Source organism: Mus caroli, unplaced genomic scaffold, assembly GCF_978045245.1.
Source record: "Mus caroli unplaced genomic scaffold, Mus_caroli_1 scaffold_1, whole genome shotgun sequence".
NCBI classification, from domain to species: domain Eukaryota; kingdom Metazoa; phylum Chordata; class Mammalia; order Rodentia; family Muridae; genus Mus; species Mus caroli.
The window spans coordinates 68785636-68809813 of NW_028227256.1; positions in this window are offsets into that span (position 1 = coordinate 68785636).

Consider the following 24178-nt stretch of genomic DNA (forward strand, 5'->3'; position numbering starts at 1 on the left):
TAAAAATTCTGCTCATACTGGAAGAGATGCAAGCAAGACTTGCATCTGTGGGTCGCAGCCACAAAAAGGGACTTCTCCTTGCATTTCCTGGGAAAGATGGTTTCTTTTGCATCTTTGGGTCTTGCCCTAACAATGAGACTCACATGTTAGTAGGATACTAAGCAGAGATATGGTATAATTTTTATCATTTAACTCACTCTCAAAGTAACTGCTCATTTCCATTCCAGATCTAACTAGAGATGTTGGGTCATTTCTAAGAACATCAGTTAGGAGAGAGCAACACACAGCTTGCAGTACATTGTTATTTTTTAAGTCCCCACTCCCAAACAAACAAGTGATTGCATAAAAAAATTAACTCACTTATGTCATGTATACTACCCATAACATGTTGATTTAAGGTTCTGTAGAAAGGAGAAAAGTGTTTTGCTTTTCAGTGTAAAGAGCTAGTCTAGAGGCATATGTTAGACCCACTCTAGTCCTTGCCCAAATATGGTGACATAACATTCTGGGTTAAGACAACTAGCCTGGATTTATAGCTTGAGATCCAGACTGGGTGAAATAGAATCCCAGTGAGTCAAAGTGTGTGATTGTTCCCAAAGTCTGGATGGAGGCCAGTCATTCATAGCTTGCTATTTCCAGTGAGATTCTGAAATACAAACACTTTTAGTCATCGTTAACAACAATCAAGAGATGTAAAATCACAGTGGGGCCTTCTAGTTAAAGCTGTAAAGTACATACCCATACTGTCTAAAAGCACCTTCCACATGTCATTCATGTCTACCAGTATGTTTAGAACTGCAGAGTCTCCATGCTGTAAAACCTGACAAGACAGGAATGTAAAACAAAGTATTAACTGTTTGATATAGGATACAGAGTCCAGGAAACTTGTCAACACACTCAGAATTAGAATTTGTATGGTCACAACTTATTTTAGGGGCATTTTCTCGAAGGCCAAGTCAATATTTGTAGACCCTGGGCTGAGCTGAGTGGCAGCCAGTTCAGTGTGGCATGCAGCACTTTAGGTGGTGATTCCTGGATGATCCCCACCTTTCCCCATCCCTCCTAGCTAAAGCCAACCTTTATACCTGCAGAGTCTGGAATTTGCCATTCCTTAGGGGCAGAGGTCCTTCCCTCTTTGAAAACCCAGACACTCCTTAGAAAGGCAGTTACTTCTCAGGACATTAATCAGTCCACCTTATGTAGAAATAAAATATACTATCAATGCAATAACTTACTCTTAACCCCTCAAACTAAATCTTCTGCCAATTTTAAGTAGATGGTATTTGTTTCAGGCTTGTGAATAGGCTTGCAGAAGTTCTCATAAGGTGACTTGCAGTTTAAAGCAGACTGACGCATACACTGTCTTCTCTGAGGGAAATGGAGGGATGTGCTTGGAAGGCAATGGTCAGAATGAACCCAATGCCACACGATACCCCACTGATGTGTACGACCAATACGTATTGATAAAAATTGTATTACATGTGTTTATTGTGTATGAGCACATACATGTGCGTGCATGTGGATATGGGCATGTGTACCACAGCATACATATGGAGGTCAGAGGACAGCTTTCAGGAGTTGGTTCTCTCCTTCTTCTATGTGGGTCTCAGGGGTCAAACCTAGGTCATCAGGCTTGGATCAGGCTTGGAGTCAATTGCCCTTACACTCAGAACTGCCTCATCAGCCCAAGAAATTTTAAGGTTTTTTTTTTTGTTGTTTTGTTTTTTTGTTTTTTTAAAACTTGTGTGTGTTCGCTGGTGCACGTAAGTACACATGAACACAGGTGTTTGAGGAGGCCACAGGTGTCATGTTCCCCTGGAGTTGGAGTCACAGGTGGTGTGAGCTGTCTGACACTGGTGCTGGGAATTTAACTCCGGTCTCCTGCAAGAGCAGCATGCACTCTTAACTTCTGAGCCTTCTCTCCAGCCTCCTCAGTGCAGAGGTTTAAATGAAGAAGCAGATGGGTGGAGTGTCAACACACATGGCAGGGATGTGAAGAAGAGAATGAGAGGGAAGAGCATTGGCCTGGAAATGGTCTCTGCCAGCACAGTCTCTTCCCCACCCCGTGCTGAGGCTGGGTTTGTAGACATTGTTGCATACGCTTGTTGGTTTGAAGAAAACGGAGCTGAAATGATTAGAAAGAACTAGGGGGGAAACCCGCAAGTGCTCTCTCTGTTTGACAACACTGAAACCCACAGAAAAGTGCAGCAACCAGCTGAAAAACTTCAGCTCTGTTCCTACAAGAAAGCATCTTTCTCTACTTTTCATGTTGGAATAGATAAAAGCTGTGACTTGTTCTCACAATCAAAAACCCTGAAGCCAGAAAGCCATGGTATCCTTTGAAGTGTTAGGAGTTTGTATCAGTAAACAGCATGTCCCAAAGATTCCGAAAGGCACGAGTTAGAGATTGGCTAGTTTAAGTACTGGCTTATGCTCCTGTTAGCAGCGACTGGTAGTATTTTCACACTGAGTTAGTTTTGCAGAAATTAAAGTATGTCTGTATTTTGGTCATGCCTTACTTTCCCCAAATTGAAGCTGACATTTAAGTCCCCGTCAGGTTTCTGCCTATTAATTTTCATGTCTAGATCTAGAAAAATCTATATGATGTCATGGGATGTGTCTGGGTCTGGTGCCATGTTTTGATGTGTGATGCTACGTCAGGACATCTCACCAAAGCAGACGGTAGTAAAGAAGTTCATGGGCTGGCAGAAGGGCTCACTGTGTAAGGATGCTTGCAACAGGCTGGAAGAGATGGGTGCCATCCTAGGGATATATGAATCTATGTGGTGGTGGCTGGAGAGAACCAACTCTCTAAAGTTGACCTCTGACCTTTCCATGGGCCTGGTGGCACCCACACTTGCTCACAAAATAAATACATTAAAAATATAACATGGCCGGGCGGTGGTGGCACATGCCTTTAATCCCAGCATTTGGGAGGCAGAGGCAGGCAGATTTCTGAGTTTGAGGCCAGCCTGGTCTACAAAGTGAGTTCCAGGACAGCCAGGGCTACACAGAGAAACCCTGTCTCGAAAAACAAAAAACAAAATAAATAAATAAATAAATAAATACATGTAAAAACTTAAGAAAAAAGAAATTTATACCATGCTGCAGGTAGATAACTGCTTTCCTTGGTAAACTCTAGAAATGTTGATTTGTGATCAAACAATTTATATTCTCTTCACTGAGAATTACTATCCTGATTTAATTAACTAAACTTTCATAGTTAAATACCCCCAGCCTAACCCCAAATTATAACTATCATAATAATTGGCCATGCAGTCATTCACTTTGCCTGTTTTTATGGCTCATACAGTTAGTAGCCTTAGTGGCCTTAGAGTACACTTCCTCTTAACATCAGATTTTAAAAGCTTCATTGAGCTGATTGTGTCATTTGTCAAATTTCTTCTCTTCAAATTTTTTATTTATTTTTTATGTTTTTTTTTTTTTTTTTTTTTTTTTTTGGTTTTTGGTTTTTCAAGACAGGGTTTGTTTCTCTGTAGCCCTGGCTGTCCTGGAACTCACTTTGTAGACCAGGCTGGCCTGGAACTCAGAAATCCGCCTGCCTCTGCTTCCCAAGTGCTGGGATTAAAGGAGTGTGCCACCACGCCCAGCTTCAAATTTTTTATAATATTACTCTTCCTTTTTTCTCCAATCTTCATTCTACTTTCTGCTCTCCCCAAAGCTCCCTCCCCCATTTGTGTATTTTGGTTTATAAACCAGATTCTTACATATCTGTGAAAAAATATGATGCTTTATTAAGTATGAGTTTTATATTCTACAAAATGGTATCACATGACAAACTATGTTGAATTGCTTCCCTCTGCACTCGGGGCTTGGGTCGCCTCTGTTGTCATGTGCTAATGTGGCTATTGGTGCTACAGAGCCATTTGTAAGATGTGCTTCCCACATGTAACCTCATGATAGGTGGGCATCACCTTCAATTTCTAGAAGGATGAGAGTGCTAAAGTTTTGTTAAAATGTGGAGAGATGGGTGTTCTGGGGAAGCCAGTGGTGGCAATAATGTTGAGTTTCATTTCTTGTTAGAAGTTCTAAACGAACATAAAGAGAAGGCATCTGGCTCTAGAGAGCCTCCAGCCAAACAGCTGGTTCTCAACAGACAGCTGTAGACTCGTGACCGTGAGCCTAAAAGTTAAAGCAGATGACACTATCTACAAGGAATGCTCCGCCTGTGGAGTCTGAGCTGTTGAAGGCAGAACTGAGATGACTGGCAGACACAAGGGAGAGCAGATGCAGGGACTTTCAAGACGGATGAGTTGTAGCAATTCTGCATAGAAATGCTATATCAGATTGATCCATAAATTATTCTCTGTAGGCCTAATGGAGCCAGAGGGAGGAAGGAGGGAAGGAGGGCAGGAAGGAAGGAAGAAAGGAAAGAAAGAAGGAAGGAAGGAAGGTTGGTTTCATGAGAACACGGCTATACTTCTCTGTTGTGAGTTGTCTGTGGCTGTTTTCCTGCTCCAAGGGCAGAGTTATGTGGCATCAACAGAGATGGTATTGACCTGCAGAAAATATTTACTGTCTGCCTTTTTACCAGAAATGCTTACAGACACTTGAACCAGATGAACTTGAGCAATGAGCCAAGGGTTGCTGGGATTCTTAATATTTCTCCTTTAGCTTCTGGAGAGGAGGCTCAGAGCTTATGAGGTTAAGAGGTTAAGAGCACACACAGCTCTTGTGAGTTTGGTTCCCAGCATTCATTTCAAGTGGTTCACAACTATCTGTAACTCCAGCTCAAGGGATCCAATGCTCCCATGCTCCATGAGCACACACAGAGAAGCCAGATACACACACACACACACACACACACACACACACACACACACACACAAATAAATACACCCCCTAAAATAATAAAAACAATTTATTAAAAACATTCTTTTCCCTCATCCCACAAGCAGGCTATACAATCCTGAGTGTATCCATCATGCTTGATTAAGCATACATTTAACAAGTTTATAAAAATGCTTTGCCTTCCTTCATTTCTCGTTTCTTAATATAAGTCTAGTAGAGACTGATTTGCTTGATTGTGGAAAGCATGGTTTTCCCTTTGTTTGCTTGTTTGTGCCTGCATGGATGTCCAAAGTCAAGCCCAAAGCCATACATATTTGCATATTTGCATCTCTCTGACATGACTGCTCACAGCTGGTGAGAAGCGTTTGGTGAGTGAGCGAAGCTTCCATAGAGAGCACAGGTATCTGGCAGCTCCCACAGAAGCAGCTCTGAGTGCTTCCCATTTTCGTTCATACTCTTTGAAAGGTGCTTTTGCCTTGTAGTTCCTGATCCCAGAGACTTTCTGAAGGTAATCGGCATCAAGAAGGGTGGCAATTTAATCAACCTCAGCACTGGGAAGGCAGAGGAGGCAGATGTATCTCTGGGAGTTTGAGGCCTGCTTGGCCTACAGAGCGAGTTCCAGGATAGCCAGGACTTTACAGAGAAACCCTGTCTGGACACACACACACATACACACTCACACACACACACACACATACACACAGAAGGTTGACAAGATGGCTCAGCAGGTTCATGTGATGGCCAAGCAAGCCTGATGACCTGAGTTGATCCTGAGAACTCAAGTCAAAGAACCAGGATGGGCTGAGATGCCATAGTGATCCCAGTACTCCCACATTGGGACGAGAGCCAGAGGCACAGAAAATCACCCAGGTATGAAGCACAGCGGAAGCGAGGAGACCCTCTCTCAGTGAATGAGGGGAGAGACCCAACTCTCAATAGTTGGCCTCTGGCCTCCCTCCACATGTGCATCATTTTCAGGTTTAATAACAAAATATGTTAAAATAAGAAATCCAGTCATGGTGGTGCACATGTTTAATCCCAGCATTTGAGTGGCAGAGGCAGGCAGATCTCTGAGTTCGAGGCCAGCTTGGTTTACAGTGAGTTCTAGGACAGCCAGGGATACACAGAAAACAAACAAACAAACAAAAACAAAAACCTGTCTTGAAAAACAAAAGCAAAACAATAAAAAGACATATATGCTATAATGTAGATGTTTGAAGTCTTGGTGCCTGGTTGGAATAATCCAAGAAGCTCTGACTACAATAAAATACAGGTGCCTGGGTTCCAAGGCATTGACGACGACGACGACTCCTCCTTCTCCTCCTCCTCCTTCTCCCCCCTCCTCTTCTTCGATTTATCTATTTTATTTATATGAGTATACCATTGTTCTCTTCAAACACACCAGAAGAGGGCATCAGATCCTATTACAGATGGTTGTGAGCCACCATGTGGTTGCTGGGAATTGAACTCAGGACCTCTGGAAGAGCAGTCAGTGCTCTTAACAGCTGAGCCATCTCTGCAGCTCCCGGCATTGACACTTCAATTGCTCATTTCAATCGACACTTCAATTGTATATTTTAGACATTGAGATTCATGGGGTTTTTGTTTATTTCCTGTGTGTGTGTTATGTCTGGTTCGTGGTGGTGGTGGTGGTGGTGGTGGTGGTGGTGGTGGTGGTGGTAGTGGTGTGTGTGTGTGTGTGTGTGTGTGTATGTTTAAGCCAGAGGTTGATGTCAGGCATCTTCCTTGATCACTCTATTGCTTTATCAATAGAAACAGGGTCTCTCATTGAACCTGAACCTCGATGACTGGCTCCATTGAAATCAGCAAGCTATTAGAATCCTCTTATCTCTGCTTCCCAGCTCTGAGGCTGTAGATGGGGGCCACCACAGAAGCCTTTTTTGAACATAGGCACTAGTGATGTGAACTCAGGTCCTCAAACTTGCATAGCAAGTACTCTTAGCCTCTGAACCATCTCATTATCCCAATAACCAAGGCTAAAAAACAAAACAAAACGCTGTTAGGTGATTATAATATGGAGGCCGACTAGAAAGACAGGGAAGGCTATGCAGACATGAGAAAGGGAAGGGACCCTTCACTCCAGGGTCTGGCTAAAGTTGCTCACTAGCTGAAAGGCAAGAATTCCATCACAATGACATTTGTTGTATAGGTTGCCTATATACATACAATATTCTTTTCATATAGAGATGTTTCTAATATGAATATTAAATTACTAACAAACTACATTTAGGGACTTGGTGTATATGGCTTTAATTACTTTCCCAAATGTAGACCTTTTGGGGAAATCTCTCAAACAAGACTATAAACTTTGTTCACAACAAAAACAAGCACTTAGTTCCCTGTGTGTTCCTCATATGACACAGGCTTGCCTTATCATCTGTGATGGGTATCTACGACACCTCAGGGACTAATGTATGATCTCATTGAAGTTCCTTAGCAACCTTTTTGAGATATGACTTCAGAAGACAACAAAGCCATATGTTGTAAAGACATTTGAGGACAATCTCTTTCTGGAAGCCCGTGTCTACACTTGTGTGTGTCCTATCCTGTCCATGAACACTTATTTCTTAACTCTGTGCTTAAAGCTTATATCAGACTTCTTTTCTACTAAACTGTACCTCTGCTTCATATTGACTTGTGCTGAAATTCTCCCTGTATCCTTGACCTGTAAAGAGGCTAGCTAGCATGTAACTCATTCTGTGGGATGGTGCTCCATCCAAAGGAACAGCTTGAGCCTGGGGATTTCCTGCTATGCATGTGTGTTCTAAAGTTAACCCACTTTACTCAACCATTCAACTTTTATAACAATCTTTATATACCCAATTTTAAATATTATTTTACATTAAACAAGCTATTAAGTTAACTTTAAACTTGTTTTAGGCTTAATTTTGACAATAAATCTAGAATACTGTATGATGGGAGATAAAAATTGGTCTCTCCCTCCATGCTCATCTCTGTAAATGAATTACATTTGTACTGAGCATGACTGACCATTAACTTATATATCTCAATTATCTTTAACAGTTTATAACAAGTTGGTACCTTTCATAAGGTTTATAATTTTATTTCTGTTAAGTTTGAGCCTTAAGAAATTATAATTATTGATTAAAGATACTTTAGTATCAAAGTAAACTTGAAATTATAAATACAGTCCACAGAGACACTGACCTCTTATAGTGTACATTTAAAAAAATATCAGTTTTTATATGACTCAGTTTCTCCAAATAGCTAAAGCTTAACAAATATAACAAGAGTACCACAGCTCTTCTATCATCCAGTTCTAAACCAAACAATCTTAAAAGCTTGGTGTTGCTTCCTCAGTCTAAAAAAAAAAAAAAAAAAGGGATACTGTGATAAACAGAGGGATACTGCATGCTCACCATAACCAAGAGGTCAGGAAAGTCACATGGCATAGTTATATCATGATGAGGTCACCAGCCAAGATGGCAGCAAGCCACATGTCAGTCCAAGGTGAGCCCAATCCAGAGCATACCCTTTTCTTCAACAAGAGTCGAATCTAAGTTATATACATGGTATGTGTCTTAGTCAGAGTTTCTATTCCTGCACAACATCATGACCAAGAAGCAAGTTGGAGAGGAAAGGGTTTATTCGGCTTACACTTCCATGCTGCTGTTCATCACCAAAGGAAGTCAGGACTGGAACTCGGACAGGTCAGGGAGCAGGAGCTGATACAGAGGCCATGGAGGGATGTTCTTTACTGGCTTGCCTCCCCTGGCTTGCTCAGCCTACTCTCTTATAGAACCCAAGACTACCAGCCCAGGGAATGGTCCCACCCACAAGGGGCCTTTCCCCCTTGATCACTAATTGAGAAAATGCCTTACAGTTGGATCTCATGGAGGCATTTCCTCAACTGAAGCTCCTTTCTCTGTGATAACTCCAGCTGTGTCAAGTTGACACAAAAATAGCCAGTACAGTATGTTATAGCAAGTTTACATGATCAATAGATCCTTTCACAACTACACTTAATGACTTACAAATCCTAAAATATACAGTTAAAGTTTCAACAAAAGCAAAGCTTTAAAGGTAGTAAGCAGAATCAAGGAAAAGGAAGGAGGGTTCAGAGAGTTGGCCGTCTTACCTTGTAGCATCTATGGAAAATAGTTTATTTCTAGTTGTTTTCAAGCCCAAGGTGTCTTTTCTGGACTCTTTTGTCTTGTTCCACCACTGACACTGCCTTCTCAGCAGGGTAGAAGAAAATGAAAGAAGTTTTCAAAACTACCCATACCCCTGAAGACATTTGACTCTCTCAAGAGTGAACCCAGTGTGATCTTACATATCCATAACCCATTTGTGTGTATCTGAAAATGAGACAGACAATCTGAAATGATTTTATCTCTTAGCTGGTAAAGATACAAGCAGGATTTTCCAGGCCTGGAGAGGCAGAAACATAAGTAGACCAACAGTATAAGACAAAAGAGGTATATGCTATCTCAGGAACAGATACAAGTTTGGAGGCCTGGCAGAAACAGCTTCAGGTATCTGCTGTGGGCAGTGTTCCAAGCCAGAGCTATGAAAAGAATTAAAGTGAACTTTGAGTTATATGGGGAGGGGCCTTGGACCACACTAGTATTTCATCTCATGGACTCACCTAAACCAAAGTAGGTATTAGAAATGAAAAGTGCCGAATTTGGACCATCAGTGCTCATTTGTATTTTGACGACAGATTTGCACTGAAAGGCAAAGGAGAGTCACTGGTTTTCTTCAGAAATTTGGAGCAGATGAAGGATGATATGATGGTTTGTATATGCTTGGCTCAGGGAGAGGCACTGTTGGGAGGTGTGACCTTGTTGGAGTAGGTGTGTCACTGTGAGTGTGGGCTTAAGACCCTCATCCCAGCTGCCTGAAAGTCAGTATACTGCTAGCAGCTTCCAGATGGAGATATAAAACTCTCAGCTTCTCCTGCACCAAGCCTGTCTGGATGCTGCCATATCCCTGCCTTGATGATACTAGACTGAACCTCTGAACCTGTAAGCCAGTCCCAATTAAATACTGTCTTCTATAAGACTTGCATTGGTCATGGTGTCTGTTCACAGCAGTAAAACCCTAACTAAGACAAATGACATAAGCAAAACCAGGGATACAATCCAGCCACCTGATGACCAAATAGATCTGGGGAGTTGAGGGGTCAGGAGCTCTCTGCCCCTACAAATTTCAGCTCTTAAGATGCCAGGGCCAGTGAAAGGCTCTCAAGAGTTTTTGTCTATGGACCAGAGGAGAATTCCAGGAATTCTCGGCCAGTCCCAGCCAGTGGAAAAGCCTTGAAATCTCTATTGAATTGGTTTCAAGACAAACAGAAGAAGGCTCCAGCAAGCTTCAGGCCTAACTAGGGATGACTCTGAGTTAAGTCCATGGTTACTTTATCCCGATATTTTGCTATATTGCATGTGCATTCTCATTGAATGCAACATGGCTTCCCACTTAGAAGGTCAGACTGTGTCAGTAAGAGGAGAGAGAAAAGGAAGTAGTGGAGTGAAAGGCTGCCTGAGAGAAACAGGTGGCCTTGCAGGTGGCCTCCCAGGGCCTGGGAGTGTATGAGAGCCAAGGAGGTTTGTCCGTGGGAGGACTTGTGGTGGTAGGTTATCAGCACCATTATACTAGATAATTTAAGATGAGCTGGAGCACAGCCATGGTGGCACATTCCTTTAATGCCAGCACTTGGGAGCCAGAGGCAGGTAGATCTCTAAGTTTGAGGCCAGCCTGATCTTCAGAGCAAATTTCAGGACAGCCAAGGCTACACAGAGAACCCCTATCTCACAAAAAGCAACTGTAATGAGACAGAAGGCACAGCTGGGCACAAAGAGAGAAGGAGAGGCTTGGTCCAATCTTAGATGTTAGGTAGGACCATGTTTATTAATTGAAAGGGGTCATTTTCGTCACCCATGTGAGTGGATAGCCAAAATGCCTACAGAAGATGGAATGCAGCCTTTTATAGAGGAGGAAATGACTTCTTCAGTCTGCAAGGGAAGCTGAGAAGTGTAGTCTTTCAGCAGGAAACTCTCATATGCAATCATTCTATTCTTTCCAAACAGCCTTAAGCTGTAGACGTTGCCATGGTTTTAGAAGACAGTGACTTGGATTAGGCCTTTGATAACGTACCTGGGGCAGTTGGTTGACTTTGGCCTAGTTATGTTGCTGCTGGGTACTTAGGCCTAGAAGCCCAGGACCTCCATTTCCCTGTATTTCAAGCCATAGAAAACAGGAAACAAAAATTAGCAAAGAAAAATAGATTTGTTGTTTGGTCAAATGGTAGATAGAGGATGACTGTCTAGTTTGTTTACCTGCACTCCAATGGCTGTCTTACAACTTATAGAAGACCCTAAGAAAATCCACATGAAAATGTAGCTGTGAGACCGGTAAACCACCATTTTCTAAAGGAAGAGAAGGGGCCCTGAGTCTCAAGTTGTCTCCATTCTCTTTTACAGAAACAGTTGGGGTTTGTTATTGTTGTTTGGTTTTTGTTTTAATTCAAGTCCTAGCCAAGCAATGTGGTATCTAAAAGAGCCCTCATTGAAAAAAAAAAGTAATTCATGTATGTGTGTTTGTATATATGTTTGTGTGTATGTCTGTGTGTTTGTGTCTATGTGTGTGTTTATATGTATGTATGTATGTGTGTGTTTGTATATTTGTGTTTGTGTCTATGTGTATGTTTATATGTATGTATGTATGTATATATATATGTGTGTTTGTATGTATGTTTGTGTATATGCCAGTGTGTTTGTATGTGTTGGTGTATTTGTGTGTATGTTTATGTGTGTGTATGTTTGTCTGTCTGTGTATATGCCAGTGTATTTGTATGTGTTGGTGTATTTGTGTATATGTTTATATGTGTGTATGTTTGTCTGTCTGTGTGCTTGTATGTGTGGGCATCTGTGTGTGTGAGTATAAAAGTACCCGATGAAGATAGAAGAAGCCACTAGAACCCTAGGAACTGGAGTTATGTGCATCCATAAGCACCCAATGTGGGTGCTGGAATCAAAACTGGTCCTCTGATAGAGCAGTAAATGATCTATGCTGAACCATTGCTCTAGCCTCAGGTCCCACAATTATGAAAGAGGAAAAAGTCTCAGTGTTTTGCCTGGAGAGTTAGGCTCCCCACCTATTCCAGACCAGGCAGACTTCTTTGTCCTTAGTTCCATTTCTTCCATAGGTATAGAACGGAAGCCTTTAGTATCTTTGAGACTTTAGAAGTCAGCTTTGCCTCTGACGCTTGCATACCTGTGAAACACACAAGGCCTTGAGTGAATAAAGGTGAATAAAGATCTGATAGCAGAAGAGGCTGGGGGCATACATGCTTCTCTGTAAGAATATCTACTCTCTGCCTGGAGCTTCAGCATATGGCCACAGTTAACACTAGACAGCACTGCACAGTCATGACCACAGTTAACACCAGATAGCACCTCCACATCAGTCAAATCTCTTTAGCCAAGTCTGATACCTGACTGGGAGGCAGCAGTGTATTACAATATTTCTGCCTCGTGCATTCAGAAATGCTTTAGTGGTTGTTGGCATCCATCTTGTATACAAGACTTCGAGACAAAGGAGATTTCTCATTCTGACACCCACAGAGCTAGAAAAGTCCACACTTACCGAGACTGTGACTCTATCCAGGAACGCTCCTACTAGAGTTTTCCGACTAGTCACCTCAAAGGAGACTTTTGGAAAATGTAAGTGGGCTTGACAGATAATGGCAAGACATAGTTCAGAACTATAAATTTTATAAAAGGTTATGCTGTATATCTCAATGCGGAGATGGATAGCGGCATTTAAGACTTCTACAGGTAAAACAGGCATTCGGATGGATTTGACTTCAAGATTCATTTTTTTTTCCCCACCATGGGTTTCAGAAATCTAAAGTACAACATGTTACTCTAAGATAAAGAATCCATTAACATGTGAAGAGTTCTCCCATGCAACAGGAATTGATTGCTTCATTTAATATCTCAGAAGAAAACAAAATTTGTGTTAGTCATTAAATATGGGAGATCCTGACGGATGGAAACAACCTTTTGGAAGAAGCAGAGATGCCTTTGAAATATAGCAAAGGAGGTAATGGAAGGGGAAGATCGTGCACGGCTCACTTTCTCTGGAGCTGGAAATTCACTGCTACTGAATGGGGAACAAAGCGTCACTCGACTTGGTCTGGTCAGTACCCAGCGTTTTCAGGAGCACAGGCTATGAGCAGTGTGGTTCTTTTCCTTTTTTGAAGCACCTCTACCTTCCATTAATTCACATTCAGTAAATGAACCGCTCCCCCCTCCCCCCGCCAGATGTCTATCGAAACGAGTCAACATTTTGCCCATTAAAGCTACCTGATTGTAAAGTGTCTAGCTTCCAATCTGACAAAAATAAACAAATGCGCTAAATTAGCCAAAGAAGCTCAGAGATAAAATTAGTAGGCTGTTTATAAAAATCTGGATGTGCTTGGGAAACAGGTGAGGACGGCCCCTCAGCCATGCTTGCAGCCAAACCCCGGGAAAGTGTTACAGCTGGGAACGCGGTGATTAATTAGAGGTGTACGTTTCCCATCAGACACACACGTATTTGGTTCTGAACAGTCTGTCCCAGGTGCTGTGTGAATGATGGGAAGAATTTCGTGTCTGTCTCCCAAGACGCAACCCGAGAATATGAAGCATAGCTTTTTGTTATAACTCTGCAATCTTAAAGCAAAACAGATGGGTGGGAGCAACTCGCCATGAAAGCAAGTCCACAGTGCAATCAGCATAGAGTGAGGTTTCTCTTTCTCTGTCGTCATTTGCCTTAGATATGTAACCCTTGAATAGCATCCGGTACTCTGAATTGCAGGTTGAAGACAGAAAGCTTGCTTTCGAAGTGTATTGTGCTATCAAACAAAAGAGCTGGGTACAGCAGGTTTTCAAATTTAGTGTGCTAAAAGGCCCCTGGAGTATGTATTAAGGGATAAATTGCTGGGCCTCAGTCCCTGGCGACTCTGACTCCCTAGAGCATCGCTAATATCTAGAAGAGTCTCCCAAAATGACCCTGATTCTGATGGTTTGGGATTATGTTAAAAGCAAAGTTAAGAACCACTGCCTTGGTGCTGTTTTTTTTTTTTTCTCTCGGAAAAAGATGCCTCCTGCCAGTAACTGTATAATTGTTAATTTCATTCATTTCTTAATATTTATTGAGTAATCTGTCCTGTGCTAAGCTAGGTAGGGGGTAAAATGATATTCAAAGCAGCCAGTCGATAATTGGATTCAGGCAGCTGATCATCTCAGGGAGAGAGGGAGAGACAGATATTCATCGCAGCATCACACAAGTAATTGTGAAATTACACCTTTGGTAAGTTCTGTTACAAGTGGCATACAGTGTTACAGAAAGCGGGAGAATCGGAATGATAGGATGAATCTCATTAGCTCTGCAAGGGTAAACAGAACCAGCTCTTAGGTTTAAATTCTGAAAGCTCTTGTCTCAGGTCTTGCTCCTAGGATAGCGCATTTGCCAGCAGGTTACTCCATCCCTGCTGTGCCACACGTTGCCGGAAATGGATGGCATTTATGTTCTGCATGTCCATGCTGAGATAACATGTCGGGCTCTCAATCACAGGCTACAACCTGAAATCTTTTCTTTAAGATGAATCACACCATCAGATGAAAGAACCCAGTGTTAGAATCCACAAGGCCTCTGGCAAAAACTCACCGGTCATCTTGATCTAGAAATGGAATCTGCATGAAGAAATGGTGCCTTTGAAAGACATGGATCCCAAGGACTTCAACAATAGACTGCTAAATCCTTCCTTGCCGGAATGCCCAGGGTTTTTGACAAGAAACCATGGCTATACAATTCAGCCACAGATTCAAGCTGTAGAAAAGAAGAAAACGTAGATAGCAGATGACAATGTACAAAGCCTAAGTACAGCTGTAACCTTATTAAAAATCCAAAAGGTCTCTGAGCTAGATTGTTTCATTAGATTGAAAGCCATCACTTTGAAAGTGAACTACACAAAAACCATTAAGAATGGAAAGAACTTGTGATCTATACACTGGTGACCTAAAACCTTATTCCAAACATTTTCTTGGTATTCTTATACTCTGCATTAAAAAGCAGAAAATCGGACGGCTTGCCTCTCCTGCAGACATAGCCAAGGACATTCTCACGTGTCAAGGACACTTAAGATGGAGAGACAGGAAACAAATCAGACTTCAGTGTCCATTCTAGGAGACAATGCCTCTTAGTAGATAAATGGCTTACAGAAAAGACTCTGGATGTTGAAGCCAGAGATTTGATATCTGAGCCCACCTCTGCTGCTTGTGTCAGTAGCAAAGTGCCTGAAGAGTGTGTGGGCTGTTTGAGAAGCAGATCCTTCCTTGCAATGCCAGCCAATACTTGGCTTCCGTGGTTTAACTTGGCTTCGGTGGTTTAGCGCGGTAACACTCCTGTGCATTATGTTTCGTCGTAGGATGCTAATTCGTCTCATTCTAGGTGAGGAAGAACCCACAGTGACCCTCCATTCCACCCAGGATTTGGGTAGGAAAGAGAAAAGAGGATTGCATTTTATATCGCCACTGTATTTTCTCTAAGCGGCCCATCCATTCCAAAATTCTCTTTCCACAATCTTGTCCCTTGACAGCTTTGACTTGAGAGTTTCCTCAGCTCTCTGTCATCTGCTTTATAACTTAGTCTGAGCTCTTACACGTTTGCCGATCTACAGCCTTCCAGTGGTATACTTCAGAATCTTAGACGGGGTTGGGGGAGGGGCAGGGAGAGACTATAAATAAATACAGACGTGAAGCTCTCTTAATTAATCCTCACTAATAGCAACAGGCACTAGGAAATTGTCTTAACTTGTAGTTGCTACTACATACTACTTGAAGTACAGATGAGCTAGGATGGAGAGACGGCTCGGCAGTGAAGAGCCCATATTGTTCTTCCCACTATTCCCATGAGTCAGCCAATCAATGCCTGTAACTCCAGCTGCAGGTGATCTGACGCCCTCTTCTGGCCACCTCAGGCACCTATAATCTCACGCACATAGCCGGAAACAAGTACACACATATGCACCTAATTTAAAATAAAATAAAAATCTTTAAGGAAAAATACAGAGCAGGGATATAAAAGATTATAGCACACAAATATTCAGAGATTCAAAGTCCAGTAATTTATCTAGTTCCTGAAGAAAAATTAACATTTTTGCTCAGCCTCTGAAGATAGGCATGCATGGGAATGGTAATTATTAGGCTTATTTATTTATTTATATCATAATTTATATGATATAAAACATAGCAAATTTGATTTCCCTAAGTGACAGTCCCGCAGATTTCTAATTTAAAGTTAATAAAATGATTTAATATTTTGAAGAGAGCAGTTATCTTATTTTCTCCTAAAATGTAAGTCTAAATTGAACACTATGTAGAATCCAGTTAACACTCTCTTTATAAATATATCCATGATATATCCGTATGTATTCAGTACATTGGGCATCAAATCTATTGTGAAAATTTCATTACGATACTTTCTGTTGTTCAAGGAGAACGAATTGTTTTCAATCATCTTTTTATACGATTGTTTGGGTGGTTCACAATTCATGGACTGGGTAAAGCAAATGTAAAATAGAAAGAGGAGGAGGAGGATGGGAAGGAGAAAAGAGGGAGGAGAGGGAGAGGGAGAGGGAGAGGGAGAGGGAGAATTCAGGAAGAAGGGAGGGGTGAGGAGAGGAGCGAAGAGAAAGGGAAGGAAAGGAAAAAGAAAAGAGAAAGACATTCCAGTTCACCTTCAGCTCTCAGACTGATCTTAATTTCTTTTTTAAGGTTTATTTATTTATTTGGAACAGGGTCCCTTTTTGTAGCTCTGGCTAGAATTTACTATATAGACCAGGCTGACCTCGAACACACAGAGATCCTCCAGCCTATGCTGGAATTAGACATGCATGTGTACTACCATGCCTGGCCCTGTGACTTTTTAAAGGTTCCTGGTTAGTAATGATCTTATTTAAGAAATAAGGACAACAAATAATTCATCTTTTTTTTTTTTTTTTTGGTTTTTCGAGACAGGGTTTCTCTTTGTAGCTCTGGCTGTCCTGGAGCTCACTTTGTAGACCAGGCTGGCCTCGAACTCAGAAATCCGCCTGCCTCTGCCTCCCGAGTGCTGGGATTAAAGGCGTGCGCCACCACGCCCGGCCAAATAATTCATCTTGATTTGACTCACCTCAAGGATAGATTTTTAAAAAACATTTATTTATTTATTTTATGTATATGTATATGAGTAGCTGTACAGATGGTTGTGAGCCTCCATGTTGGGAATTGAATTTAGGACCTCTGCTCATTCTGGTCGGCCCTGCTTGCTCAGTCCCTTCTTGTTCCGGTCTAAAAATTTATTTATTATTATTATAAATACACTGTTGCTGTATTCAAACATACCAGAAGAGGGCGTTAGATCTCGTTATGGGTACTTGTGAGCAACCATGTGGTTGCTGGGATTTGAACTCAGGACCTTCAGAAGAGCAGTGAATGTTCTTACCCGCTGAGCCATCTCGCCAGCCCCTCTAGGATAGCCCCCCTCTCTCTCTATATATATATATTTTTTAAATTAGGTATTTTCCTCATTTACATGTCAAATGCTATCCCAAATGTCCCCCTTATCCATCCCCCACTCCCCTACCCACCCACTCCCCCTTTTTGGCCCTGGCGTTCCCCTGTACTGGGGCATATAAAGTTTGTGTGTCCAATGGGCCTCTCTTTCCAGTGATGGCTGACTAGGCCATCTTTTGATACACATGCAGCTAGAGTCAAGAGCTCTGGGGTACTGGTTAGTTCATAATGTTGTTCCACCTATAGGGTTGCAGATCCCTTTAGCTCCTTGGGTACTTTCTCTAGCTCCTCCATTGGGGGCCCTGTGATCCATCCAATAGCTGATTGTGAGCATCCACTTCTGTGTTTGCTAAGCCCCAGCATAGTCTCACAAGAGACAGCTATATCTGGGTCCTTTCAGCTAAATCTTGCTAGTGTATGCAATGGTGTCAGCGTTTGGAAGCTGATTATGGGATGGATCCCCGGATATGGCAGTCTCTAGATGGTGCATCCTTTTGTCTCAGCTCCAAACTTTGTCTCTGTAACTCATTCCATGTGTGTTTTGTTCCCAGTTCTAAGAAGGGGCAAGGTGTCCCCACTTTGGTCTTCATTCTTCTTGAGTTTCATGCATTTAGCAAATTGTATCTTATATCTTGGGTATCCTAAGTTTCTGGACTAATATCCACTTATCACTGAGTACATATTGTGTGAGTTCCTTTGTGATTGTGTTACCTCACTCAGGATGATGCCCTCCAGGTCCATCCATTTGCCTAGGAATTTCATAAATTCATTCTTTTTAATAGCTGAGTAGTACTCCATTGTGTAAATGTACCACAGTTTCTGTATCCATTCCTCTGTTGAGGGGCATCTGGGTTCTTTCCAGCTTCTGGCTATTATAAATAGGGCTGCTATGAACATAGTGGAGCATGTGTCCTTCTTACCGGTTGGGACATTTTCTGGATATATGCCCAGGAAAGGTATTGTGGGATCCTCCGGTAGTACTATGTCCAATTTTCTGAGGAACCGCCAGACTGATTTCCAGAGTGGTTGTACAAGCTTGCAATCCCACCAACAATGGAGGGTGTTCCTCTTTCTCCACATCCTCTCCAGCATCTGCTGTCACCTGAATTTTTCATCTTAGCCATTCTGACTGGTGTGAGGTGGAATCTCACGGTTGTTTTGATTTGCATTTCCCTGATGATTAAGGATGTTGAACATTTTTTCAGGTGCTTCTCTGCCATTTGGTATTCCTCAGGTGAGAATTCTTTGTTCAGTTCTGAGCCCCATTTTTAAATGGGATTATTTGATTTTTATGGAGTCCACCTTCTTAAGTTCTTTATATATATTGGATATTAGTCCCTTATCCGATTTAGAATAGGTAAAGATCCTTTCTCAATCTGTTGGTGGCCTTTTTGTCTTATTGACGGTGTGTTTTGCCTTGCAGAAGCTTTGCAATTTTATGAGGTCCCATTTATCGATTCTTGATCTTACAGCACAAGCCATTGCTGTTCTATTCAGGAATTTTCCCCCGTACCCATATCTTCGAGGCTTTTCCCTACTTTTTCTTCTGTAAGTTTCAGTGTCACTAGTTTAATGTGGAGATCCTTAATCCACTTAGATTTGACCTTAGTCCAATGAGATAGAAATGGATCAATTCACAATCTTCTATATGATAACAGCCAGTTGTGCCAGCACCATTTGTTGAAAATGCTGTCTTTTTTTTCCACTGGATGGTTTTAGCTCCCTTGTCAAAGATCAAGTGACCACAGGTGTGTGGGTTCATTTCTGGGTCTTCAATTCTATTCCATTGGTCTACTTGTCTGTTGCTATACCAGAACCACGCAGTTTTTGTCACAATTGCTCTGTAGTGCAGCTTTAGGTCGGGAATCGTGATTCCACCAGAGGTTCTTTTATCCTTGAGAAGAGTTTTTGTTATCCTAGGTATTTTGTTATTCCAGATGAATTTGCAGATTGCCCTTTCTAATTCGTTGAAGACTTGAGTTGGAATTTTGATGGGGATTGCGTTGAATCTGTAGATTGCTTTTGCCAAGATAGCCATTTTTACTGTATTGATCCTGCCAATCCATGAGCATGGGAGATCTTTCCATCTTCTGAGATCTTCTTTAATTTCTTTCTTCAGAGACATGAAGTTCTTATCATACAGATCTTTCACTTCCTTAGTTAGAGTCATGCCAAGGTATTTTATATTATCTGTGACTATTGAGAAGGGTGTTGTTTCCCTAATTTCTTTCTCAGCCTGTTTATCCTTTGTGTACAGAAATGCCATTGACTTGTTTGAGTTAATTTTATATCCAGCTACTTCATTGAAGCTGTTTATCAGGTTTAGGAGTTCTCTGGTGGAATTTTTAGGGTCACTTATATATACTATCATATCATCTGCAAAAAGTAATATTTTGATTTCTTCCTTTACAATTTGTATCCCCTTGATCTCCTTTTGTTGTCGAATTGCTCTGGCTAGGACTTCAAGTACAATGTTGAATAGGTATGGAGAGAGTGGACAGCCATGTCTAGTCCCTGATTTTAGTGGGATTGCTTCCAGCTTCTCACCATTTACTTTGATGTTGGCTACTGGTTTGCTGTAGATTGCTTTTATCATGTTTAGGTATGGGCCTTGAATTCCTGATCTTTCCAAGACTTTTATCATGAATGGGTGTTGGATCTTGTCAAATGCTTTCTCAGCATCTAACGAGATGATCATGTGGTTTTTGTCTTTGAGTTTGTTTATATACTGGATTAAGTTGATGGATTTCCGTATATTGAACCATCCCTGCATCCCTGGGATGAAACCTACTTGGTCAGGATGGATAATTGTTTTGATGTGTTCTTGGATTCGGTTAGCAAGAACTTTATTGAGGATTTTTGCATCAATATTCATAAGGGAAATTGGTCTGAAATTCTCTATCTTTGTTGGGTCTTTTTGTGGTTTAGGTATCAGAGTAATTGTGGCTTCATAGAATGAGTTGGGTAGAGTACCTTCTGTTTCTATTTTGTGGAATAGTTTGTGAAGAACTGGGATTAGATCTTCTTTGAAGGTCTGATAGAACTCTGCACTAAACCCATCTGGTCCTGGGCCTTTTTTTGGTTGGGAGACTATTAATGACTGCTTCTATTTCTTTGGGGGATATAGGGCTGTTTAGATCATTAATCTGATCTTGATTCAACTTTGGTAGCTGGTATCTGTCTAGAAACTTCTCCATTTCATCCAGGTTCTCCAGTTTTGTTGAGTATAGCCTTTTGTAGAAGAATCTGGTGGTGTTTTGCATTTCTTCAGGATCTGTTGTTATGTCTCCCTTTTCATTTCTGATTTTGTTAATTAGAATGCTTTCCCTGTGCCCTCGAGTGAGTCTGGCTAAGGGTTTGTCTATCTTGTTGATTTTCTCAAAGAACCAGCTCCTCGTTTGGTTGATTCTTTGAATAGTTCTTCTTGTTTCCACTTGGTTGATTTCACCCCTGAGTTTGATTATTTCCTGCTGTCTACTCCTTGTGGGTGAATTTGCTTCCTTTGGTTCTAGAGCTTTTAGGTGTGTTGTCCAGCTGCTAATGAGTGCTCTCTCTAGTATCTTTTTGGAGGCACTCAGAGCTATGAGTTTTCCTCTTAGAAATGCTTTCATTGTGTCCCATAAGTTTGGGTATGTTGTGGCTTCATTTTCATTGAACTCTAAAAAGTCCTTAATTTCTTTCTTTATTCCTTCCTTAACCAAGGTATCATTGAGAAGAGTTTTGTTCAGTTTCCACGAGAATGTTGGCTTTCTATTATTTGTTTTGTTATTGAAGATCAGCCTTAGTCCATGGTGATCTGATAGGATGCATGGGACAATTTCAATATTTTTGTATCTGTTGAGGCCTGTTTTGTGACCAATTATTGGTCAATTTTGGAGAAGGTACCATGAGGTGCTGAGAAGAAGGTATATCCTTTTGTTTTAGGATAAAATGTTCTGTAGATATCTATCAGATCCATTTGTTTCATAACTTCTGTTTGTTTCACTGTGTCCCTGTTTAGTTTCTGTTTCCATGATCTGTCCATTGGTGAAAGTGGTGTGTTGAAGTCTCCCACTATTATTGTGTGAGGTGCAATGTGTGCTTTTTGAGCTTTACTAAGTTTCTTTAATGAATGTGGCTGCCTTTGTATTTAGAGAATAGATATTCAGAATTGATAGTTCCTCTTGGAGGATTTTACCTTTGATGAGTATGAAGTGCCCCTCCTTGTCTTTTTTGATGACTTTGGGTTGGAAGTCAATTTTATTAGATATTAGAATGGCTACTCCAGCTTGTTTCTTCATACCATTTGCTTGGAAAATTGTTTTCCAGCCTTTCATTCTGAGGCAGTGTCTATCTTTTTCTCTGAGATGAGTTTCCTGTAAGCAGCAAAATGTTGGGTCTTGTTTGTGTAGCTAGTTTGTTAGTCTATGTCTTTTTATTGGGGAGTAGAGTCCATTGATATTAAGAGATAAAAAGGAAAAGTAATTGTTGCTTCCTGTTATTTTTGTTGTTAAAGTTGGCATTCTATTCCTGTGGCTGTCTTCTTTTAAGTTTGTTGAGGGATTACCTTCTTGTTTTTTCTAGGGCGTGGTTCCTGTCCTTGTATTGGTTTTTTTCTGTTATTATCCTTTGAAGGGCTGGATTCATGGAAAGATAATGTGTGAATATGGTTTTGTCGTGGAATACTTTGGTTTCTCCATCTATGGTAATTGAGAGTTTGGCTGGGTATAGTAGCCTGGGCTGGAATTTCTGTTCTCTTAGTGTCTGTATAACGTCTGTCCAGGCTCTTCTCGCTTTCATAGTCTCTGGTGAAAAATCTGGTGTAATTCTGATAGGCTTGCCTTTATATGTTACTTGACCTTTTTCCCTTACTGCTTTTAGTATTCTATCTTTATTTAGTGCATTTGTTGTTCTGATTATTATGTGTCGGGAGGAATTTCTTTTCTGGTCTAGTCTATTTGGAGTTCTGTAGGCTTCTTGTATGTTTATGGGCATCTCTTTCTTTACATTTGGGAAATTTTCTTCTATAATTTTGTTGAAGATATTTGCTGGTCCTTTGAGTTGAAAATCTTCATTCTCATCCACTCCTATTATCCTTAGGTTTGGTCTTCTCATTGTGTCCTGGATTTCCTGGATGTTTTGAGTTAGGATCTTTTTGCATTTTCCATTTTCTTTGATTGTTGTGCCAATGTTCTCTATGGAATCTTCTGCACCTGAGATTCTCTTTTCCATCTCTTGTCTTCTGTTGCTGATGCTTGCATCTATGGTTCCAGATTTCTTTCCTAGGGTTTCTATCTCCAGCGTTGCCTCACTTTGGGTTTTCTTTATTGTGTCTACTTCCCTTTTTAGGTCTAGTATGGTTTTGTTCATTTCCATCACCTGTTTGGATGTGTTTTCCTGTTTTTCTTTAAGGACTTCTACCTGTTTGGTTGTGTTTTCCTGTTTTTCTTTAAGGACCTGTAACTCTTTAGCAGTGTTCTCCTGTATTTCTTTAAGCGAGTTATTAAAGTCCTTCTTGATGTCCTCTACCATCATCATGAGATATGCTTTTAAATCCGGGTCTAGCTTTTCGGGTGGGTTGGGGTGCCCTGGACTGGGCGAAGTGGGAGTGCTGGGTTCTGATGATGGTGAGTGGTCTTGGTTTCTGTTAGTAAGATTCGTACGTTTACTTTTCACCATCTGGTAATCTCTGGAGTTAGTTGTTATAGTTGTCTCTGTTTAGAGATTGTTTCTCTGGTGATTCTGTTACCCTCTATCAGCAGACCTGCGAGACTAGCTCTCTCCTCTGAGTTTCAGTGGTCAGAGCAGTCTCTGCAGGCAAGCTCACCTCTTACAGGGAAGGTGCACAGTTATCTGGCATTTGGACCTCCTCCTGGCCGAAGATGAAGGGCCCAAACAGAACCTTTCCCAGAATCTGTGTTGCTTTGGCCTGTCCCAGAAGCTGTTAATTTCAGTAGTCCATACTCTCACCTGTGCAGACTACTTTCTGCGGAGTCCCGGAACCAAAATGGCTCCCTCGGATCCTGAGGCTAGGGCCTCCCTGCCCGGGCGGACACCTGACGTCTGGCCGGGAAGGTGGCCGGATGTCTGGAGCCCGAAAATGGCGTTGCCTCAGAAGCTCTGTGGCTCTCGCCTGTCCCAGAAGCTGTTAGCTTCTGTGGTCCACACTCTTGCCTATGCAGACAACTTTCTATGGAGTCCCGGAACCAAGATGGCTCCTGTAGATCCTGAGGCAAAAACCTCTCGGGCCGGGCGAACCCCTGTCCTCTAGCTGGGAAGGTGGCCGGATGTCTGGAGCCCGAAAATGGCGCTGCCTCAGAAGCTCTGTGGCTCTCGCCTGTCCCAGAAGCTTTTAGCTTCTGTGGTCCCAGAGCCAAGATGGCTCCCGCAGATCCTGAGGCAAAAACCTCGCCCCTCTATATTTTTAAATAATAAATATGTGCAGTGTGTGAAGGCTGGCTTTCTGATTTTACATATAAATTAGCATCTTTACCAAAATTATTTCCCCAAGGTTGGTATGTCAGCTCCACACAGTCATTCCTTGGAGGCTCTTTTGGATACCCGAGTGGCCCTACTGCACCCACACACTGTGAAGGTGTAGTTTGAGGTCCCTGTGCAAAGAGACCTCTGCACAGTGTTCTTAGCTACTGATAAACTCTGTGCTTAGTTGACTTATTACCCCCTGACTCTATACAACTCTACATAAAGTTTGCCCCACAAAATGTCATCTCACATAAGTTTTGCCTTTATATGTTTTGTATTGAGAAAGCTGTGGAAATATTAGACTACTACACGCTACTTTA